Genomic DNA, 23,147 nt, shown 5'->3' with positions numbered 1-23,147 from the left:
ACAACTCAAGCCATGGTATTTTCAATAACCTCATATGCATGCGAAAGCTGGACAGTGAATAAGGAAGACCATAAAGGAATTGATGTTTTTGCGTTATGGTGTTGGAAGTGTCATGGCTGCCAAAATAACCAATAGATCTGTGTTGGAAGAAGTGCAGTCAGAGTGCTCCTTGGATGCCAAGATGACCAAACTTCGTCTCTCATATTTCGGACTTATTGTCAGGAAGGACCAGTCTCTGGAGAAGGATATCATATTTGGTGAGGTGGAGGGTCAGAGAAAAAGAGGAAGACCCCCAGCGAGATGGATTGGCAAAGTAGCAGGATCAATGGGCTCAAGCACGGCAACAATTGAGAGGTTGGTCCAGGACTGGGCAGTGTTTCATTCTTCTGTGCATAAGGTTGCTATGAGTCAATAGTGACTCGATGACACCTAACAACAACAACAACATGGGTCAGAACCCACTCAACGGCACTTCACAACAACAAAAACAACAACATTTAGCTAAATGCACTCCTACTAACAGTTTCTGCTACCAAGACACACTTGTTTGAAAACTATATAAATCCACAACTAATTTAGGTTAAAAGGAAACAGTATCGTCCAGAATTTTGGAATCCAGATATGGGGTTTGTATTCAATAGTGACTGAACTTGGCAGCCAAACTAACAGCATTGAGGCAGTATCTTTTAGTACTTCACTGAAGCAGTATCTTTTAGTACTTCACTGAGGCAGTATCTTTTAGTACTTCACTGAGGCAGTATCTTTTAGTACTTCACTGAGGCAGTATCTTTTACTACTTCACTGAGGCAGTATCTTTTAGTACTTCTCAATGTCATTTGCTTTAATTTTTATAATGATTCTAACCAGCAAGGAGGCAAGACAACTGCCCACAATGGTGTCTTTCCCAGTTCAGCTATTCCAGTGAGAAAAATTGACACTTTCCATATGGCCGTATGTCAATATCAGGAGAGATTTTGATTGGCCATGCTGCCATAACATGGCTGGGCTTCCTAAACCTACTTCATAAACAAGTGCCACATGATGCAACAAGACTCCACTTGCAGTGGAAAGGGGGGCTGTGCCGAAACCAATGGAGCAAAGAAGTGTAACTAAATATTTGCATTAAAATATGAGATATGAAGTTGTCAAGGATTTCATTCTTCTTGGATCAAGAATCAATGTCCGTGGGAGTAGCTGTCAAGAAATCAAATAACAGAGGTGGTGGATAGGGTAGAGGTGCAGTGAAGATCTCCATCAGCAATACCACAGGATGCCAGATGGAGTGGATTCAGGAGAGAGCTCCAAAATTCTGAACCATATAGGTAGGAATATTTAAAAATTATGAAGGCTTATATCTAGTGGATATCTTATATTTGTAGCAGAAGTAACAAATGCCGTACTTTAGAACCTGACAGACTTAGAGTCGACAACTTTGGCATCTGTTAATTTGCCCATCACTGCCTGCACACATCCATTTTGGTGTCTAGAGGGGGTGCCTGAGTGATTGGACACCCCTCACCTCCATCATTGGTGGATTCTTCTGCCACACATGCACACAGATACCCTCAGCATTTAAAGGGGCAAGCAGCTCAAAATGGACACACCCCAACCCTGAACTGTTTATTAATAGGGAAAAGGCCAGAACAGGCAGTGTGGAGAGGGAGAGAGATTAAAAACAAAACAGACCAAAAATTAAATCCTGAGGTACAAAAGTGTCAGTTTGAAATTTATCAGATGGCATTGAAGGCAAGAAGATGAAAGAGGACATTAAAGTCATACTCAGCTCTGGTAGCATAGTGGTTACGACTTGGGCGGCGAACCACAAGGTCAGCAGTTTGAAACTACCAGCTGTTCCGTAGGAGAATGATCAGGCTTTCTGCTCCCATAAGATTTACAGCCTCGGAAAACCTGTACAGGGTCACTATGGGTCGGAACTGACTCGATGGCACTTAACAACAACAACAAAGCAAAGATGGTACTTTGAGGACTAAGGTGTACGAGATCCAAGCCAAGATATTTCCAATTGCCTCTTCTGTTTTCATAAACTGGACAACGAACAGGGAAAACAAAAGAGTAGACACGTTCAAATTGGGGTGTTGGCCAGCAATACTGTATATACAATGGACTGCCGGCATAAGGAACAATACATTATTTGATGTAGTACAGCGAGGATGCGCCTTAGAAACCAAGATGTATTAGATTTCTTCATGCTTACTTTGGACACATCATCAAGAGACACCAATCCGTGGAGAAGAGCATCTTGCTTTGCAAAGTACAGTGTCATGGAAAAGGAGTCATGTGACAATGGGCTCAAATATGGCAACAATTGTGAGCATGTAACTGGACAAGGCAATGCTTCATTGCATTTTATATGGGGTCACTATGGTGTGATAATGTAGGATAAGCACTGGACCACAAAGTCGGTTTGAACTGCAATGTTGGCAATTCAAACTCACCAGCCTCTCCTCAGACACCCTATACAGGATCACTATAAGCCAGAGCTTATTCAACAGCACTTAACAATAACAACAACAACTATGAGTTGGACTCAACTTGATGTCACCTATGACAGTGATATCCTTATAGGGGCAAATTACTGAATGATGCAAAAAGCATCAAAAGAAGATGGAAGGAATATACAGAATCACTGTACCAGAAAGCATTGGCTGATTGCCAACTATTTCAAGAGTTATCATATTATCAAGAGCCAATGGTATTGAAGGAAGAAGTCCAAGGTATGCTGAAGATACTGGCAAATATCATGGCTATGGGAATTGATGGAATACATATGGAAAACTTTCAACAAATTGATGCAGCAGTGGAGATACTTGTGTATGCTAAAAAATTTTTTAAGATAGCTTCCTGGCAAACTGATTTGAAGAGATTCATTCCTGTCTCATTGGTGCCCATTATAAAGAGAGGTCCCAATGGAATGTGGAAATCATCGAACACTATCATTAGTATCATATGCAAATAAATTTTTGCTGAAGATCGTTTTTAAAATGGCTGCAATGGTACATGTATGGGGAACTGCCAGAAACATTAACCAGATTCAGAAGAAGAACTGGAATGAGGGATATTATTGCTGATGTCAGATGGATCTTGGCTGAAAACAAAGAATATCAGAAAATTGTTTATCTGTATTTTATCGACTGTGCAAAGTCTTTCCACTTTGTTGATCATGAAAACCTATGGATAGCATTATGGAAAATGGGTATTCCAGAACACTTAATTGTGCTCATGAGGCCCTGTACATAGACCAAGAGGCAGTCATTCGACAAAAAAAAAAAAAAAAAAGAGATACTGAATGGTTTAAAATTTGGAAAGGTGTGTGCCAGAGTTGCATTGTTTCACCGTGTCTATTCAATTTATGCTGAGCAAATAATTTGAGAAGCTCGATTATATGAAGAAGAATGTGGCATCAGTATTGAAAGAAGAGTCATTAACAATCTGCAATATGCAGATGACACAACCTTGCTCGCTGAAAGTGAAGAGGAATTAAAACACTTACTGATGAAGATCAAAGACCACAGCCTCCAGTATAGGTTGCACCTCAGTGTAAACAAAAATCCTCACAACTGGATCAATAAATAACATCATGATAAATGGATAAAAGATTGATGTCAAAGACTTCACTTTGCTTGGATCCACAAAAACACGAATGGAAACATCCATCAAAAATCAAATGGTGTGTTTCGTTAGGCAAATCTGCTGCACAAGACCTCTTTAAAATGTTCAAAAGCAAAGATGTCAGTTCCAAAACTGAGGTGCACCTGACCCAAGCCATGGTATTTTCAAAAGCCTCATATGCATGTGAAAATAGGACAATGAAAAAGGAAGACCTTAGAAGAATTGGTGCATTTGAGTTATTGTGGGCTACCAGAGGAAGTGCAGCCAGAATGCGCCTTAGAAGCTAGCATGGCTAGAGTTTGTCTCTCATTCTTTGGAACGGTTACTGAGAGGGACCAGTTCCTAGAGAAGGACATCATGTCTAATAAAATGGAGGCTCAGCGGAAAAAAGGAAGACTCCCAAGGAGATGGATTGACACAGTGGCAGCCGCAAAGGGCTAAAGCGTAACAATTGTGAGGATAGGGCAATAACAGGCAGTGTTTCATTCTTGTGCATAAGTCTCTATGAGTCAGAATCGACTCAACCACACCTAAGAGTGACAACAGCATCTCAACGAGAAAAAGACAATTTAATTAAAACAGACACCTACCAAAGAAGACATTTAGGTCATCAACAAACATGAATGAATTCTCATGATCATTTCCTAAGGTTGTTATTATTGTTGGCTGCTTTGGATTCAGTTCTGATGCATATGACCCTATGTACAACAGAACTAAACACTGCCTGGTCCTCTGCCATCTGCACAATTGCTGTTATACTTGATCCTATTGCTGCTGACACTGACATTTCTTTGGGATCTTCCTCTTAATCGCTTTCTCTCCACTTTACCAAACATATGTCCTTCTCCAGCAATTGGTCCCTTCTATTAACATGTCTGAAGTATGGGAGACAAAATTTCACCATCCTGACTTCATTAGCCACATTTGCTATTGTTGTTAAGTGTTCTAGAATCAGTTCTGATTCACAGTGACCCTATAGGGTTTCTAAACCTGTAAACCATTATGGAATCAAAAAGCCTCATTATTTGCCATTGTTATTAAATGAAGTCAAGTCAGCTCCCTCTCATAGTGAACCTGGTGGGTTTGAACTGCTGACCTTGTGGTTCTCAGTCCAGTGCTGATGATACAGCGCCATACCAGGAGTCCTTATTAACCATTGCTATTGTTGTCGTAGTGTAGTGGTTACGAATTGGGCTGCGAACCTTAAGGTCAGCAGTTCGAAACTACCAGCTGCTCCGCGGGAGAAAGATGAGGCTTTCTACTCCCGTAAGGATTTACACCCTCGGAAACCCTGTACAGGGTCGCTATGGGTTGGAACCGACTCGAAGGCACTTAACAACAACAACAACATTGTTGCCGTTAAGTGCCGTAGAGTAGGTTCCAACTCATAGCCACCCTGTAAAGGTTTCTGAGAAGCAACTGGTAAGCTTGAACTGCAGACTTTGCAGTTCAAACTGACCTTGCAGTCCAAGCATTGACCCACAGCACTATACCAGCAATGATGAGATATCATGTCACCCCAGCACTAGTAACAAAATTTTAAAAATCAGAAAACAGCAAATGTTGGTAAGAGTGTGGACAGATTGACAGTCTCATATGCTGTTGCTAGGATTGCAAAATGCTGCCTTCACCATGAAAAGTGGTATGTATGGCGTGTCCTCTAAAGTTGGAACTAAAACAACCATTTGACACAGTATTCCTTCTACTTGGAATGTATCCTAGAGACATAAAAGCCATGATACATATACGCACACCCATGTTTAATGCAGTGCTGTTCACAAAAGCAAAATCCAAATGTCCACCAATAGAAGAGATGATAAAAAACCTGGTACACATACCCAGCGGGATTCTACACAACATTTAAGAGTAAGGATGAATCTGTGAAACACCTTATAACATGGATGAATCTGAAGGTCATTAAGCTGAGTTAAACAAATCAGTCACAAAAGGTCAAATGCTGCATATGACCACTACTGCAAAACGTTTAAACAAGGGTTTTCACATTGTAAATGGGAGTCCTTGTGTGACATGGCAGGATGATGCACTGTACCACAAGGTCCATTTGAACCGCATGGTCCGTGGTTCAAATCCACCATCAGCTCCTCTGAAACCCTAGACAGGGTCGTCATGAGTCGGGACCAACTCGGCAGGACTTAACAACAACAACAAAAACGACAATGACATGATCTGATGATTACCTGGTATGAGAAGAAGAGGAAGGTAGATCAGTGGCTGGAGGGATGGCACAGGTCAAGAACAAAAGGAATATATTCATAAGAAAGCCATAAACTTGAGGAAGTGAAGGAGAAAAGAAGGGAAAGCAAAACCCTTCTTCAATATGCCTCTTAGCATGGTTATTATTTGTTGTTAGCTGCTGTCATAAAAAAGAAAAGAATTTCAGCAAAAGAGATTAGAAGATACCAACATCATAGAAACTATGCACACACACACACACACACACACACACACAAACAAACACACACCGATTGTTGTTTTGAGTATAGTGCAAAAGAAAAAAAAAATCATGTTATTTATATACAGATATTAAAGTCTATCTTGAGCATATTGATGTTTTTGTTAAGTGCCGTCAAGTTGGTTCTGACTCATATCAACCCTGTGTAGGGTTTCCAAAGGAGTGGCTGTTGAGTTTTGAACTGTTAACCTTGCAGTTCAAAAGGACTTTGCTATCCAGTGTATTATCCTACAGTGCCACACCATAACTCCAAATATTCTGATACGAATAAAGCATATATTGTTACGTGCCGATGAGAAGTTCCCTCTCATAGCAACTCTGTACAGGGTTTCCGAGGAGCAGTTGATAGATTTGAACTGTTGACCTTGTGGTTCACAAATCCAGGGCTAATCCTACAGTGCCACATTTTTTAAATCATAATTTCTCTTAGGCTTCATAAGCTGGCTTTCCAACTACACCAATGTCCAGTAAAGAATTTTTGTCACAAAAAAGTATTTACAGCTGCGTCATTTACACCGCCTGCCATGTTGCCATGTGGTTACCTTTGAAGAGGTCGGCGAAGAGCTCCTTGTGGCACAGCTCCGGAGTGGGCACAGCAGCTACGGAGTCAGTGTCAGCGCTGAAGTCATCAGTCATCGTCATAAATGGTGAATGGGGCGGCGCCTAACTTGTCTAGGCCTAGACGTCCAGCTTGCCAGAGCTGCCTGCAAAAGCTGGAGGGGGGAGGGGGGTGGAGGGTGGCCGTGCTCATGGCAGCCTGAGGCCAGCCCTGCTGTGTGGGGCTGCCGTTGTCAGTTCATAATCATTAACTTTTTAAAAATGTTTTATTGTAAATTATGTGATAGTTTACATGGAAGAACACTAGCTTTACATTCATCCTATCTATATCCTTTCATTTCCATGGCTACAATCCCATCCATGCATCATCCAACCACAGAGTATACCCTGCAGGCCTGCCCCCTGACCGTCAGCGCACAGGCCCTCTCCCTCTCTTGCTCTAGAATCCCCAGCCATTCCATCTCTGCCGTCATTGTTTCTCCGGATAATAACAGACTTTGATATGCCACTAAGTAGATTTTCCCACCAAGAAAAGAGATGCCCAACATATCTTAATGTCATTAAAACTCTAATAAACTGGTTACAGATGAATATAGAAAAAAGATTTTGCAACTAATGGAAAATTATTATGCTATTGAAATTGATCCTGTTCGTACTATAGAAGAGAAGTATCCATATATGGTGGAATGGTTTGCTAAGTCACATGGTTTGTTTATTGAGCAAACTTTACCAAAAGATAAAATTAAAGAAATTGTGGGAGAATCTGACATTATGCTCAAGGAAGGGTTATGAGAATTTCTTCCACAAACTCAGTATCCCTGTGTTCATCTTTTCTGCTGGTATTGGAGGTATAGTAGTGGAGGTGATCCATTAAGCTGATGTTTGTCATCCAAATATCAAAGTCGAGTCCTATTTCATGAATTTTGATGACAATGGGATACTCAAAGGATTTAAAGGAGAATTGATTCATGTATTTAACAAGCATGATGGTGCCTTGAGGAACACAGACTATTTCAATCAACTAAAAACAACCACAATATAATCCTGTCGGGAGACTCCCAGGGAGACTTAAGAATGGCAGATGGGAGTCGCCAGTGCTCAACATGTTCTGAAAATTGGGTATCTAAATGATAAAGTAGATGAGCTTTTAGAAAAGTACATGGACTCTCACGATATTGTTTTAGTAAAAGATGAATCATTGAAATTAGCCAACACTATCTTACAGAAGATTCTGTAAATATGCATGTATCAGGAAGACCTCTCTCACATGGGAGCAACCAGTGCAAAAACTGCTCATCACTTCATCCTGTTCTGGAAGACGTATTGAAAACTTGCACTTAAAGTTTCCCTTTACATAAATATTTTCAGGCCTATTGAATCCATCTCCTGGAAGCTCCTTTTTCTATTCTTCTCAACACACTTTTAATTACATTTTTTAACAGATTTAAAAACCATAATACTAATAAAAAATCTCAAAGCCAAAATTAGAAAAGTAACTTCCTACTTTTCCAAAGTGGATTTTTTAGTGTAATTTTATCATGCAGTTTCGGGGAGTCTTTATAGTGAGAAAGTTTGTGGACGTTTTTAAATGCTTTTTTTAAATGTGATTTGAGTGAATGATGATGATGATATCAGCATCTCCTGAAATTATGTCTAGGTATGTATAGTTTTTTCCTTTGGTGTAAATCAATATTTACTAGAAAAGATTGGTACTTGATGATTGTGGGAAGAAAAAACCTGTTGGTGTCTCCATGTTACTAATCATTACAGAGTGTTCTATATTGACTAAAGCACTGATAATAAACATGAAACAGAAAATCTTTTTAAAAAAAAGTATTTACAAAATATTAACACATTGTTTAGGGAACAAATTAGAATGAATTCAGTGAGAGAAGACAACTTTGATTCTATTTAATTGTGTTCCTTACCTTATAATTTGTTTAGCAATTGAGCTAAAAATTAATAACAAGTTAAAATGAAAACATATAGTTCATTCTTAACTTTGACATCTTTCTCTTTCGTTCTCTCTCTGTCCATTTACCTATCATTTAAAAAAGACGATGAAGTATCTTCAGCCTAAAACAGCATTGACATATTGATATAGTTTAAAAGGTGATGCAAGTTATTTGTTTCTAGACACATATTTTTCAAATATATTTTGAAAGAAAGGTAAAGAAGTCATCTGTCTCATGTGTTATTGCCTGAAACATTTATGAATACATATTCAGTTGGCACAGTTTCCTTATTGAATTTTTTTCAGATAAGTGAAAACCTTAAAAGGACTAAGAAATCAATATTGCTCACCATCCGGAATGGTGACTCATTCTGGAAATTATTTGTAAAGTATCTCATTGCAGGGCTGTAATACTTTTCAACTTTCCATCTATGAAGCATTATTTTGGAAAGATTTGGTCATGTCAGTGAAAAACAATTCTGAAATCATGCAATTACACAACATCTTGAGGCATATCATCAATGTACTTGAAAATTAAGGACTCTCAACTCACAGTATGCATTGCTATGATAACAATGTATCTTTTCCAAGTTAGAGTCAAAACCCATAGGGCTATTCAAAAATATGATACACGTCGTAAATTCTCTACTTCTGTTCCTCAGGGATATATGCTTCTCCAAACCTGATTGGTTACAGTGATTTAAATGACTAGATGTTTAAAGAACTTCAAGCAACTTAAGAACATTCTCTTCCAACATGATTTCTACACACTCATACCTTACATGCTCAACAGTGAATCCCAAGAGATAATAAGAACATCAGCTGCACTGTGCTGTATGTGCCACATAATGCTGTGCAATAGATACGTTCAATAAATAGTTAATGAATTACATGAATTTGGTTACTCAAATTTTACATTCTTACTTCTTTTCACTGCCTGCCTTTGCAAGTGATCCCTGAAACAGGACAGAAATGAAACATATTAAATATGTGCTATTGCATATGTACTGATCTATCAGAAATGATGCCCACTATTAATAAACACAAAGTCCAATACAGCAAACCATACCAACTGTCAAATTGCTTCCTTTCTCATTCTTGAACCTCATCTATAATCCACTTTGCTTATTTAGCCTACATTTATGATTTATGGTTAATATTAACTCTGTCTTTATTTCTGATAGTCTCTATCCTTAGAGAATATAATGTGCTCCTTAATTTTGCTCATATATCATTTCTGACAACTTGATTAAGTTGTAATTTACATGCAATAAATTGCACATATATAAAACATAAAATTTGATAAGGTTTGACATATATGTGGGTAAGTGAAAAAGTACTGCTACTAGGGTCCCAGTTCATATATGCAATGGTATAGTCTAAACGAAATGCATTGAAAGTGTCTCTGCAGTCAGTGGATGACTACAGACAAACTCTGTCAGTGATATACCTATCTTAGTCTCAATCAGGTGCCTTCAAAAAAGGGGAAAAAATGATTTGGAGGTCAGGACTAATATTAAGTGTTTAACAAAACTCAAGTGAACACTTCGCATTCTTCTCAAATCATTGCCTCTGCCACAAGTTTACAGGAATGGTATCTCATATAAAACAACAGTTTTAGATGGGTGAAGCATTTTAAGGGAAGTCTGAAAGGCCTCAAACGTGAACCAAGAGAGGGAAAACGGTCAACCTAGATGAATGAAGAATCTATGCCTAAAGTATATAAATGGGTGAAAGAAGACTGTACAGTAGCCACTGATAAGATGAAAACCGAAGTTGGTATTTCACAAGATTCAGTATTTTCAATTTAGGTGAACCATTTTGGCCTTGGCAAGCTTTCTACTCAATGGTTGCCAAAAGTATTGTGTAAAGGTTAGCTATCACAAAGTGCTAATTGGTACATCAGTTGATGGATACGATTTTATAGGATGAATCATAACCAGAAACACGTCTTGGATTAACCAATTCAATCCAGATAGCAAGGTCCATTCAAAACAGTCACTTTCAAGGGATCTCCTGGGCCAGTTCAATTCAAGGCAGAAAGATCAGTTCAAAAGTTTATGGTGACTATGTTCTGGGACTCCAAAGGGGTCATCTTACTAGATGTTCTTCAAGGAGAAATGTTAGCAGTATAACACTGTCAGCACCACAATATTGAATAAAGAAACATAATGAAGAACACCAGAATAGTGTTAGATTCAGTGCCAGAAGATGAGACCCTCAGTTTGAAAGGCACTCAAAATACGACTGGGGAAGAGCTGCCTCCTAAAAGTAGAGTTGACCATGATGACTCGAACAGAGTAAAGCCCTCAAGACCTTCATTTGTTGATGGTGCACAAACCAAAATGAAGAGAAACACCTGTAAACATCCATTAATAATCGGAACATGGAATGTAAAAAGTATGAATCTAGTAAAATTGGAAATTGTCAAAAATGAATGAAATGCATAAACATCGATATCCTAGGTATTAGTGAGCTGAAATGGACTGGTATTGACCATTTTGAATCTGACAGCCATATGGTTTACTATGCCAGGAATGACACATTGAAGAAGAATGGAGTCACATTTATCATCAAAAATAACATATCAAAATCATTCATGAAGTACAACGCTGTAGTTGTCTGTGATAGGATCATATCCATACGCCCATAAGGAAGACCAGTTAATATCACTATTATCCAAATTCATGCACCAATCACTAAAGTCAGTGTTGATGAAATTGAATAATTCTACCAACTTCAGTCTGAAATCGATCAAACATGCAATCATGATGTATAGATAATTATTGGTGATTGGAATGCAAGGTTGGGAACAAAGGGGAAGGGATCAGTGGTTGGAAATTATGGCCTTGGTGATAGAAACAATGCTAGGGATCGCATGATGGAATTTTGCAAGATCAATGGTCTGTTCATGATAAATACTTTTTTTAAACAACATGAAAGATGACTATACACATGGATCCCACCAGAAGAAATACATAGAAATCAAATTGATGAAAGAGACAGTGGAAAAGATCCATATCATCGGCCAAAACAAGGCCACGGGTAGACTGTGGAACAGACCATCAATTGTTCAGATGCAAATTCAGGCTGAAGCTGAAGAAAATGTAAAACATGTTCAAGAAAGCCAAAATATGACCTTGAATATATTTCACTTGAATTTAGAGATCATCTGAAGAACAGGTTTGATGCATTATACACTAAAGACAGAAGGTCAGAAGAGTTGTGGGGTGACATCAAAAACATCATATAGAAAGAAAGCAAAAGATCATTAGGAAGACAAGAGAGAAGTAAAAGACCAAAATGGATGTCAGAAGAGACTCTGAAACTTGCTTTCCAGCTAGTACGAATGGAAGAATTGAGGAGGTACAAGAGCTGAACATAAAACTTCCAAGGTCAGCTCGAGAAAACAAAGTCAAATATTACAATAAAATATGCAAAGATCTGGAGTTGGAAAACCAAAAGGGATGAACACACTCATCATTTCTCAAACTGAGGGAACTTAAGAAAAAAATTCAAGCCTCAATATTGAAGGATTCTCTGGGCAAAAAAATGGAATGATGCAAAAAACATCAAAAGAAGATGGAAGAAATACACAAAGTCACTGAATGGAAAGAAATGGTTCTTTGAGAATTTCACTGAGAAACCTTACCTCACCACATTATATCTCTTATATTGCCCTTTCAGATTTCTTGATGTCATCCAACAACTCTTTGTGTCTTTGATCATTAGTTTCTAATGCATCAAATTTATTTTTGAGATGATCTCTAATTTAGGTGGTATACGTTCAAGGTCATACTTTGGCTCTCATGGACTTATTTTAATTTTCTTCACCCTCAACCTGAATTGCATGTGAGCAATTGATGGTTTGCTTCACAGTCTTCCTATGGCCATGTTTTAGCTGAAGATATGGATCTTTTCCACCATCTCTTTGTGATTTTGGTGTATTCCATCTGGTGAAGTCCATGTGAATAATCATTTTTTATGCTGTGAAATAAAGGTATTTGCCATGAAGAAGTCATTGGTCTTGCAAAATTCTATCATGCAATCTTCAACAACATGTCTATGGCCAAGGCTAAATTTTCCTACTACTGATACTTCTTTGTTTCTAACCTTCCCATTCCAATCACTAGTAATTATGAATGCATCTTGATCACAATGTTGATCAATTTCAGATGAAGAAGTTGGCAGAATTCTTTAATCTCATCATCACTGGCTCTAGGAGTTGGTGCATAAATTTAAATAATAGTGGTATCAATTGGTCTTCCTTGTAGGCATATGGATAGTATTCTATCAGAGATAGTATTGTATTTTGAGACAGATCTTGAAATGTTCTTTTTGATGCTGAATGTGACACCATCCCTCTTCAATTTATCATTTCCAGCATAGTAAACCATATGATTATCAGATTGAAAACAGCCAGTATCACCCATTTCAGCTCACTAATGCCTAGGATATCTATGTTTATATGATCCATTTCTTTTTTGACTAGTTCCAGGAGTCTTGGTGTGGCTCTATAAGATAAGCACTGGACTGATGACCATAAGGTCGGTGGTTCAATTCCAAGAGCACCTCCTACAAATCCCTATACTGTCAGACTGATTCTACGGCACTTAACAACAAAAACACTTTTCCTAGATTCACAGTTTTTAAATTACATTTTCCAATTATAAATGGGTGCTTGAAGCTGTTTCTCCTCATTTTGAGTTGTGCCCCATCAGTAAATGGAAGTCCCGAACATTTACTCCATTCATGTCATCACGGTCAACTGTATTTTGAGGAGGTAGCTCTCCCCAGTCGTAGTTTGAGTGACTTCTAACCTGAGGGACTCATCTTTGGCACTCTATCTGACAAAATTCTGGTGCTATTTATCATGTTTCAACATTCAATATTCTGGCCCTAACAATGTTTCACTGCTATTCACAAGGTTTTCATTGGCTAAACAATCAGAAGTAGCCTGCCTCTCCTTCCAAATCTGTCTTAGTCTAGAAACTCAGCTGAAACCTATCCATCATGGGTGGCCCTGCCGTCATGCAAAATACCAGTAGCATAGCTTCCAGTATCACAGCAACATATAAGCCACCACAGTGTGACAAACTGACAGAGGAGTGATGAATTATGGTCTGAAGGTTCACATTGATACCAGTAACTAGAAGGATTAGAGCAAAGTCCTAGGGGACCGTGAGTTCATGTTCAAGGTATAGACATTGCTCAGAAAATGAAGGTGAGCAAAATTCTATGATTTTGTGCATAGAATCCTTTGATATTGCATCTTGAGGCATTTTCTTCACTTCTTTCAGTTTGAGAAGTGCTGTACGAATGTGGTCTTCCCTTTATTTTTCTCACTCCAGATATTTACACTTTTCATTCCCTTTGTCTTCTCAAACTGCCTTTGAAATCTTCTGTTTAGCACTTTTGCTTCATCATTTTTTCCATTTGCTTTAGTTACTCTACATCAAAAACAATTTTCAGAGTGTCTTCTGACATCCTTCTGGTCTGGTCTTTGTTTCCTGTCTTTTTTGTTGTTGTTGTTGTTGTTATGTTTATTTTATTCATTTATTTAATTTTCTTTCTTGAAATCTACTTGATTTCCTCTTCATCTGGAAGTTCTACAACTAAATTATTCCCTTGGTTTTTTTAAAGCATTTATTGTGAAATTTGTGATAATTTACATGGGAGAACATTAACTTTACATTCATCCTATCGTGTATCATTTCATTGCCATGATTAAAGTCTCCTCCACGCATCATCAACCAAAGGGTATACTCCACAAGCCTGCCTCTCGGTCCTCAGCACACAGCCCCTCTCCCTCTCTGAGTCTAGAGTCCCCAGATGCTCCATCTCTCCACGTCATCATCTCTGCCTCCATCTCTGGCATTACTGCTTCTCTGGGTAGGGTTCCGCACTCCGCTCTTCTCCTCTGCTCCTGGACTGCAGAGTCAATCACTCACCTCCTTTTGCTACAAAATGTCCACATTTCCAACCCTCACAGTCAGTCTTTTTGTTTGTTTGTTTTCGCTTAAAATTTTTAAAAAATGTTTTATTGTGAATACATTATAGTTTACATGGGAGAACATTAGCTTTACATTCATCCTATTGTACATCGTTTCATTGCCATGGTTACAATACTCTCCATGGTTACAATCCCCTCCCATGCATCATCAACTAACCAAAGAGTATACCCTGCAAGCCTGCCCCTGGCCATCAGCACCCAGTCCTTCTCCCTCTCTGGATCTAGAGTCCCCAACCACTCCATCTCTTCATGTCATCATCTCTGATTCCATCTCTGTCGACACTGCTTCTCTGGGTAGGATCCCGCTCTCTGCTCTTCTCCCTTGATGGTTCTAGGGACCTCAAGTTTTTAATGATCTCTTCATTTCTCCATGTATGATGTCCTTGATGTCATCTCACACCTCAGCAGGCATTAGTCTATAGTGTTCAATGAATCAAATCCATTCTTTAAAAAAAAAAAAAAATGTTATTGTTTTTTAAACCATGTGTAAAATCTATTCATAAGATGGTCTCTAAATTTATGTGGGGTGTACTCAAGGTTGTCATTTGATCCTTATAGACTTGTTTTAATCTTCTTCACCTTCATATGAGCAGTCAATTTCTGCACTTTTTTGACCAATGATATGGACTTTGTCCATTGCCCTTTTCTGCACCGATTGTTGATTTGATTCTTGTGTATTCCATCTGGTGAGGTCCATGTTTACTGCTAATTTAATTTAAAAAAATGGTATTTGCCATGAGTAACTCGTTAGTCTTGCAGATTTTATCATCTGATATCAAACATAATTTCTAATTAAAGTCAGATTTCTTGTCTGTGTATCTTTCTTCTTTGTTCCAACTTTTACATTCCAATAACCAATATTTACTTATTCTAAAAATCAATAATTATCATTTCATCTTGAATGTGTGTTTGATCATTTTCAGACTGTAGAAGTTGGTAAAAATCTTTCATTTCTTCATTTTTGGCATTAGTAGTTCTCAGGAAATTTTAAATAATCATATTAACTGCTCTTCCTTATAGACATAAAATATTATTCTATTTCTGACAGCATTGTAATTCAGTATGATTCTTGAAATGTTCTTTTTGATGATGAATATGACACCATTCCTTTTTAAATTGCCTGTACTGGTATAATACACCATATGTCTGTGGATTTAAAAGGATGGTGTCAGTCTATTTCAACTCAACAATGCCTAGAATATTGATCTTAATGAATATAGCTTTATATTGTAGCCCTTTATAAAAAGTGGAAGTTGAACAATGTAAGAAATCCAGTATGTTTACATTATTATTTTCATTTACATAATATACACAAAGTGACCACAGGTCCTTAAACTAATGGAATTATCCTTTGTAATCTTAGGAATAGTATGAAATCATGTTTACTTGATCAAAATTCTGGATAGTTATTAGAAAATTCAAATAACTAATTAGTGGCACTTGTATTTAAAATTCATGTGAATGTTCTAGGTGTGAATGTCGTTTAAGGATTGAAATTGAAAGCAGTCATTTTTTCTGTCCACATTTTTCCTGTTTGAATTATTGTAATATGTGTTTCCATAAAACACAAGTGAGACACTCTCCACCAGCAACAATGCTGAGAACATTTCAAATTATAACTATGACACAGACAGCAATTTATGCCACGGTTCTGGACAAAATCATTTCTGAGCGTTGTGCTCTTTAAAGAACAAGCTCTGCAGGTTCACACTAACACCAACAACTAAAAGGATTAGAGAGGAACATAGGGGGCAGTAAGCTCATGTTAAGGGTGGAGGAATCATTCAGAAATGGAAGGTGAGAAGGGTTACACCATTCAAAGAAAATCACCAAGGACACTGAATGGGACATGTAGAAATTGTTGAATTATGCCTGCCTTGCTGTGTCCATTGTCAATAAAAAAAATTAAATTATTTTTTTCATGCAATCATTTCTATCATACTTTATTCTTTATTTTATTATCTGTGGCTGGTATTATAGCAAAACAAAGTTAGAGATCTTGAGATATAAAGAAACATATGTTTTTGTCATTCTGAAATCTGTTTTTCACACATTGCCAGGCCACAATTTAGACAGTTCTACTAAACAACATAAATGCTAAGGTTTCCATGGTGACTCTATGCACATGACAGTTTGCAGATTTTTCTTGCTTTTAAGGTGGCATTTAAGCAATTCTGAAGGTAATCACACTATAGTCAGACATACGAGATTTGAATTGGATTTGGGCACACATATCAATAAAACTTACATAAAACAATATTGATTGAATATCTTCATTGCTCATTATGGATATGACAGGTTTTGTTTACTTCTTTATTGAACAATTCTCAAATGACTCCAAAATAACTCTACTTATTTTACTGGATCCAAAATATAAATGTTGTTGGCAATGATTCTCAAAGTACTGAAATATATTTCAAAGTACGAAACTGCTTTATGACCACACACACTTACAGACACACATAAAAACATGTCTCCAAATATAATGGTTTGTATATTGTCACCTTTGAACCTGGATTTAATTTGCTTCACTTCACTCACAATTTTTCTCCATTTAAAAAACTATTGAAATAGCCAGGCTTAGCATCAATTGACTCTTGGGACTTGACAGCATTTAGAAGCAATAACAACAGCAAATATCAATTGAACTAGAAATGCAGGGAAAAAAAACAACAACAAACATTTAGAACTGTAATCTAGCATAGCCTACTATTGATTATACTACTGCTTGGTGTGGCACTGTGATGTCGATATGAACCACAGGGCCAGTGGTTGAAATCCACCAGCGGCTCCTTGGAAACCCTATACAGGATGACTACGAGTTGGAACTGAATGGACGACACTTCCAACATTAACAACAGCAACTATTTATGAATCAGTTATACATTAAAAAGTTAGTGAAGATTTTTTGTTGTTGTTATTGCTGGGCAACCCCATAAATAATGGATTTGGGCCATTTGATCCACAAGGTGTTTACTGATGGATTTTTGGGGAGTACATTGTCAGGCTTTTCCTCCTAGTCTGGAAGCTCACCTGTTCAGCATCATAGCAACACCCAAGCCTCTACTGACAGGTGAGTTGTTGCAGTACTTGAGGTGCACTGGCTGAAAATTTAACCTGAGAGTCCTTCATTTGGTGTTGTTATGTGCCGTTGACTCAGTTCTGTCTCATGGTGATCCTGTATAGGGCTTTCAAAGATTGGTTTGTGGGTTTGAACTGCCAACCTTGTGGTAGCAGTCAATGCTGATCCTACAGTGCCACACCGGGACTGGGAGGAAGTCTTGAATGGAAGGTAAGAAACTCTACTATGGATCCACCACTGACTTGCTAATATTCAGGTATTTCCCATTAAATAACTGGCTTGTTCTTTAAAATAATTATTTTAAAGTTACAGAAAAGAACTAGTGTTTTTATTTTTTATTTTTGGAAATCAAAAGAATGAAGGAAGATTTAGGAAACAAGGAAATCCATTCTGGTTCAACTCATTAGCTGTTCCTGAAGAAGTGGCTTAATTACAGTGGATTTTAGTTACACATTTATAAAATAATGAGATGACAAAAGATTGTTAATATTATCTCTAAAATCTATTGAAAAATGAGTATTTTAATTTTGATTCACTTTTTACATCTTATGTGTTTTCTATTTAAAATAAAATTTCATATCTTACCAAAGAACATAGGTTATCCACACCAAGGAACAAAATTATTGAAATGTTTCCAAGATCATATAAAAACTATTTTATCGGAGGGACCTACTACCACCAAAAAAGAAGACCCAGGAGTAGACCTGGCATCCCTCCATTGGAAAGCTTCTATTGTTGTTGTGAAGTGCCATTGAATCGGTCCCGACGCATAGCGACCCTGTATAGGGTTTCCAAAGAACAGCTGGTGAGCTTGAACCACCAACCTTGCAGTTCAAATGGCTTTGCAGTCTGGCGCATTAACTTACAGTGCCACACCAGGACTCCTGGAAAGCTTCTAGATCCAGGGAAATATTGATGCTAAAACACATGGGGATCTCCAAGGAGTGCTGGGTCTAAAGATGCTAAAAGGAGACAAGGGCCTTTCTCCGGAGCTGGTATGCTAAATTTGAATTGCTAGACTCTTCAAAGCAATAGCAAATGTGTACAGGTATACCAGTTAATTCAACTTCCATACTGTCAAATTTGAAGTTTGAAAACAGGTGCAAGTTTCAAAGTACATAATATATTTGTGAATCATAGTATTGATATATATTAATATATGTGTATATATTAATGTACATATCTATATCTATATCTGTATCTGTATCTGTATCTGTATCTGTATCTGTATCTATATCTATATTGCCTGATCAGCCTGCTTCATGGGTGTGACATTCTGTTTTTAACCATGCAGTTAGTTTTGTCAAAAATTGAGGTGGTTACTTGTTTTTATTCTTTCTTTACTCAGTAGATGAAGTAAAACAATATTGAATTATGGCTTATATCAAATCTCCCCTGCATAGATAAACTCAATGTAGTCTTAGTTATATTTATTCTTTATACCCAATGGATTTTATATTTGAATTTTCTTTTTAAGATTTTGTCTCTCCCATTATTTTTATCTGGTGTCATATTATTTTGGTCTAGAGAAAGAAGAAACAATTTTGTATTGTTTTGTGTTTCATTTTCAATTATCTGGATGGATTTTACTAAGATTGAAATATTTGGAAAGTTTTAAGGAAAAGATTATATGGACCTGATTTTGATAGGACTGAACTAACTACTCCAGTTGTTATATTCAAACTAATTGGTGTTTTATCATTTTTGAATCAGTACGATGTTATGTTTGTATATTTTTCTAGAAATGTACCCATTTAATCTAAATGCTCAAATTGCTTTTCACGAAGTTATTCTTAATATTTGCTTTCTCATCCTTTTGGTTAGTATTTGACATGCAGTCTGCCAGAGAATAGGTGTTAGCCAAATGCTGTACCCTCAACTAGATGGATTGGCACAGTGGTTGCAAAATGGGCAGAAGCATAAGTTAATTGTGAAGATGTGGCAGGACAGGGTAGTGTTTGGGTCTCTTTTCTTGTACGTAGGGTCACTATGTGTCAGCAGTGACTCAACGACAATTCACCACCACCGCAGTAACAACAACAACAAATACTTTAGCTGAATCAGATCTAGACACACCCTTAGTAAGAGTGGAATTTGTCATCTTCTTTCCTCTTCATATTTTCATCAAGAACATCTCAATAAATATTCATTGCTTTTTAACAAAAATACTATTAAAATTCCTTCAGAAAATTACCTCCACAAAGAAAAGTGATGAACAAATACGGTTCTATTGGGTGGTTCTTTTGAATTCTATGGTAAAGAAATATCTTACAAGGTTTTGTTTTTGGAAAACAGAATAATCTGATATGTGAATATATGTCAATTATAACCTATTAATGTTATGTTGTTGTTGTTGTTAAGTGCTGTCAAGTTGATTCTGACCCATAGCAACCCTGTGTAGGGCTCCCAAGGAGCAGCTAGTGAGCTTGAACTGCAGATCTTGCAGTTCAAATGACTTTGCAGTCTGGCACATTAGCCCACAGCTCCACTCTGTCAAGTCAGTTCCACCTCATAATGAATCTATATAAGGTTTCCAAGGCACAACTGTGAGTTTGAACCACTGACCTTGCTGTTCAAACCAAATTTTTAGACTAGTGCTTATCCTACAGTGCCACACCAGGACTTCATCATCAACAACGATGATAAACATAATCTTCATTGATGACAAAGATTTAAGACCTAAAATATTAGAAAACACATTAATGACTATGGTTCTTTGAGAAATATAAGAATTATTTAAATCAGAAAGTACATTGTTGTAATATAATCCCATATATAAATTGTAATGCAAATATCACTGGGATGTTTCCTTAGAGTTAAAAAACTTTGGATTAAGTTTTAAATTTGACTTTGTTTATCTTTTTAAGCTATGATTATTATTCAAGGCTCATTTTTTCTTCTACCAGATAAGAAGTGCTACTATAGACTATGCACTTGACTGGAAACTGCAAGAACAATAGTTCAAAACCACCAGACACTCTCAGAAATGCTATATTTGATTACTGTGAGTAGGAACCAACACAGTAATAAGAGGTAAAGTACTAGCCACAATAATACTTATAATCATTGTTGCATCTTAATCTACTGAGAGTTGCTATGGTCTTATTAGAAATAATGGTAACATAAGCACTTACATGTCAAGTGAGCATTAATTGTTATAAATATTATTCAATTCATTAGAAACCACATGGGCTATGTCACAAATGAACCAAAGAAATCAAAAGGATAATAACAGAATATTATAAAAAGTTGTACTCCAACAAATTTGAAAACTTAGAAGATATGGATACATTTTTTAAAAAACATGACCTACCTAAATTTACAGAGGGAAGTAGAAAACCTAAGCATACCCATAACAAAAGAAGAAATTGATCATGTCATCAAAAAACTCCCAACCAGAAGAAATCCAGGCCCAGATGACTTCACTGGTGAGTTCTACCAAACATTCAGGGAACAGCTGTCACCAACTCTACTCAAACTATTCCAGAATATAGAGGAGGTTGGAAAACTTTTTAATACATTTTATGAAGCAAGCATAACCCTCATACCAAAACCAGGGAAGGACGTCACTAAGCAAGAAAATTATAGACGAGTATCCCTCGTGAACATAGATGCAAAAAATTTCAACAAAATCCTAGCCAACAGAATCCAGCAGCACATCAAAAAGATAATACATCATGATCAAGTGGAATTCATATCAGGAATGCAAGGATGGTTCAACATTAGAAAAATGATCCTCATAATCTACCATATAAATAAGAAAAAATACTAGAACCACATAATTATATCTATCGATGTAGAAAAGGCATTTGACAAAATCCAACATCCATTCCTGATAAAACCACTCAACAAAGTAGGAATTGAAGGGAATTTCTCAACATAATTAAGAGCATATATACAAAACCAACTGCCTACATTACTCTCAATGGAGAGAAACTAAAAGCCTTCCCTCTGCAAACAGGAACCAGACAAGGATGTCCTTTGTCGCTATTCCTATTCAATGTTGTGCTGGAAGACTTAGCAAGAGCTATATGGCAAGACAGGAAAATTAAAGGCATCCAAATTTTCAAAGAGGAAGTAAAACTCTCTCTATTTGCAGATGATATGATCCTATACATAGAAAACCTCAAAGACTCAGTAGAAAAGCTACTAGATCTCATTGGAAGATTCAGCAAAGTGGCAGGATATAAGAGCAACATACAAAAATTGGTTGGATTCCTCTATACCTAAGACAAAAGCACTGAGAAGGACATTAGGAAAGCAATACCATTTACAATAGGTGCCCAAAGGTTGAAATATCTAGGAATAAATGTAACCAGAGAAACAAACGACTTATACAAAGAAAACTACAAAACACTACTACAAGAAACCAAAATGGAAGAATGTACCTTGCTCTTGGATAGGAAGACATAACATTGTCAAAATGTTAATACTGTCCAAAATAATTTACACATAGAATGCAATCCCAATCCAGATTCCAATGATATTCTTCAAAGAGATGGTAAACACAATTACAGACTTTATATGGAAAGGAAAGGGACCCAGAATTAAAAAAAAAAAAAAAAACACTGCTTAAGGAAGAATAAGGTTGGAAACCTCTCACTCCCCAACTTCAAAATTTATTGCATGGCTACAGTGGTTATAAAAGCCTGGCACTGGTACTGAGAAAGATACATTGATCAATGAAGCAGAATTGAGAATCCAGAAATTAATCCATCCTTATACAGCCAACTGAGTTTTGAAAAAAGTACCTAAATAAATGGCATGCAGAGGGGATAGTCTCTTCAAAAGATAGTGCTGGTAGAAATGGCAAGCGATATGCAAAAGATTGAAACAATACCTTTACCTCACACCTTACACAAAAAACAACTCAGCATTGATTAAAGACCTAAATGTGAATCCAAAATTATGAAGGCCATCAATGAAAAAATGGGGACAAACGTGAGGGCACTAATTCAAGGAATACACAGACTACCAAACATCTTGAGAACTACACAAACAAAAGTAGATAAAACAGATGATTGGGACACACTAAAATACTTCACCAGAAGAGTATAAAGGGAACCCACAAAATGAGAAAAAAATCTTTTGCAACAACACATCAGACAATGGACTCATTTATAAAATATATAGGAAACTGCAACATCTCTGCAAGAAAAAGACAAATAACCCAATTTAAAAAAGGGCACAGGACATGAGCAGACACTTCACCAAGGAGGAAATCCAGACAGCTGACAAACATAAGAAGAAATATTCACGATCACTAGCCAATGAGATATTATCTCACACCAGCAATAGCAGCAAAGATAAAAAAAAATTAGAGGACAATAAATGATGGCAAGGATGTGGAGAGACTGGGACACTCCTGCATTTCTGGTGGGATTGCAAAATGGTCCAACCTCTCTGGAAAGCAATATGGTGCTTCCTCAGAAGGTTG

General features: G+C 37.1%; 1 pseudogene; it reads left to right on the top strand.

The window, feature by feature from the left end:
* LOC102838666 overlaps window positions 1-7,898 on the top strand; it is a 45,776-nt pseudogene extending 37,878 nt beyond the window's left edge.
* The last annotated feature ends 15,249 nt before the right edge of the window (window positions 7,899-23,147 follow it).

The sequence above is a fragment of the Chrysochloris asiatica genome, unplaced genomic scaffold, assembly GCF_000296735.1.
Source record: "Chrysochloris asiatica unplaced genomic scaffold, ChrAsi1.0 scaffold00021, whole genome shotgun sequence".
Classification (NCBI taxonomy): domain Eukaryota; kingdom Metazoa; phylum Chordata; class Mammalia; order Afrosoricida; family Chrysochloridae; genus Chrysochloris; species Chrysochloris asiatica.
The sequence above is the reverse complement of the archived record's forward strand: the minus strand, read 5'-3'. Positions and strand labels throughout refer to the sequence as shown.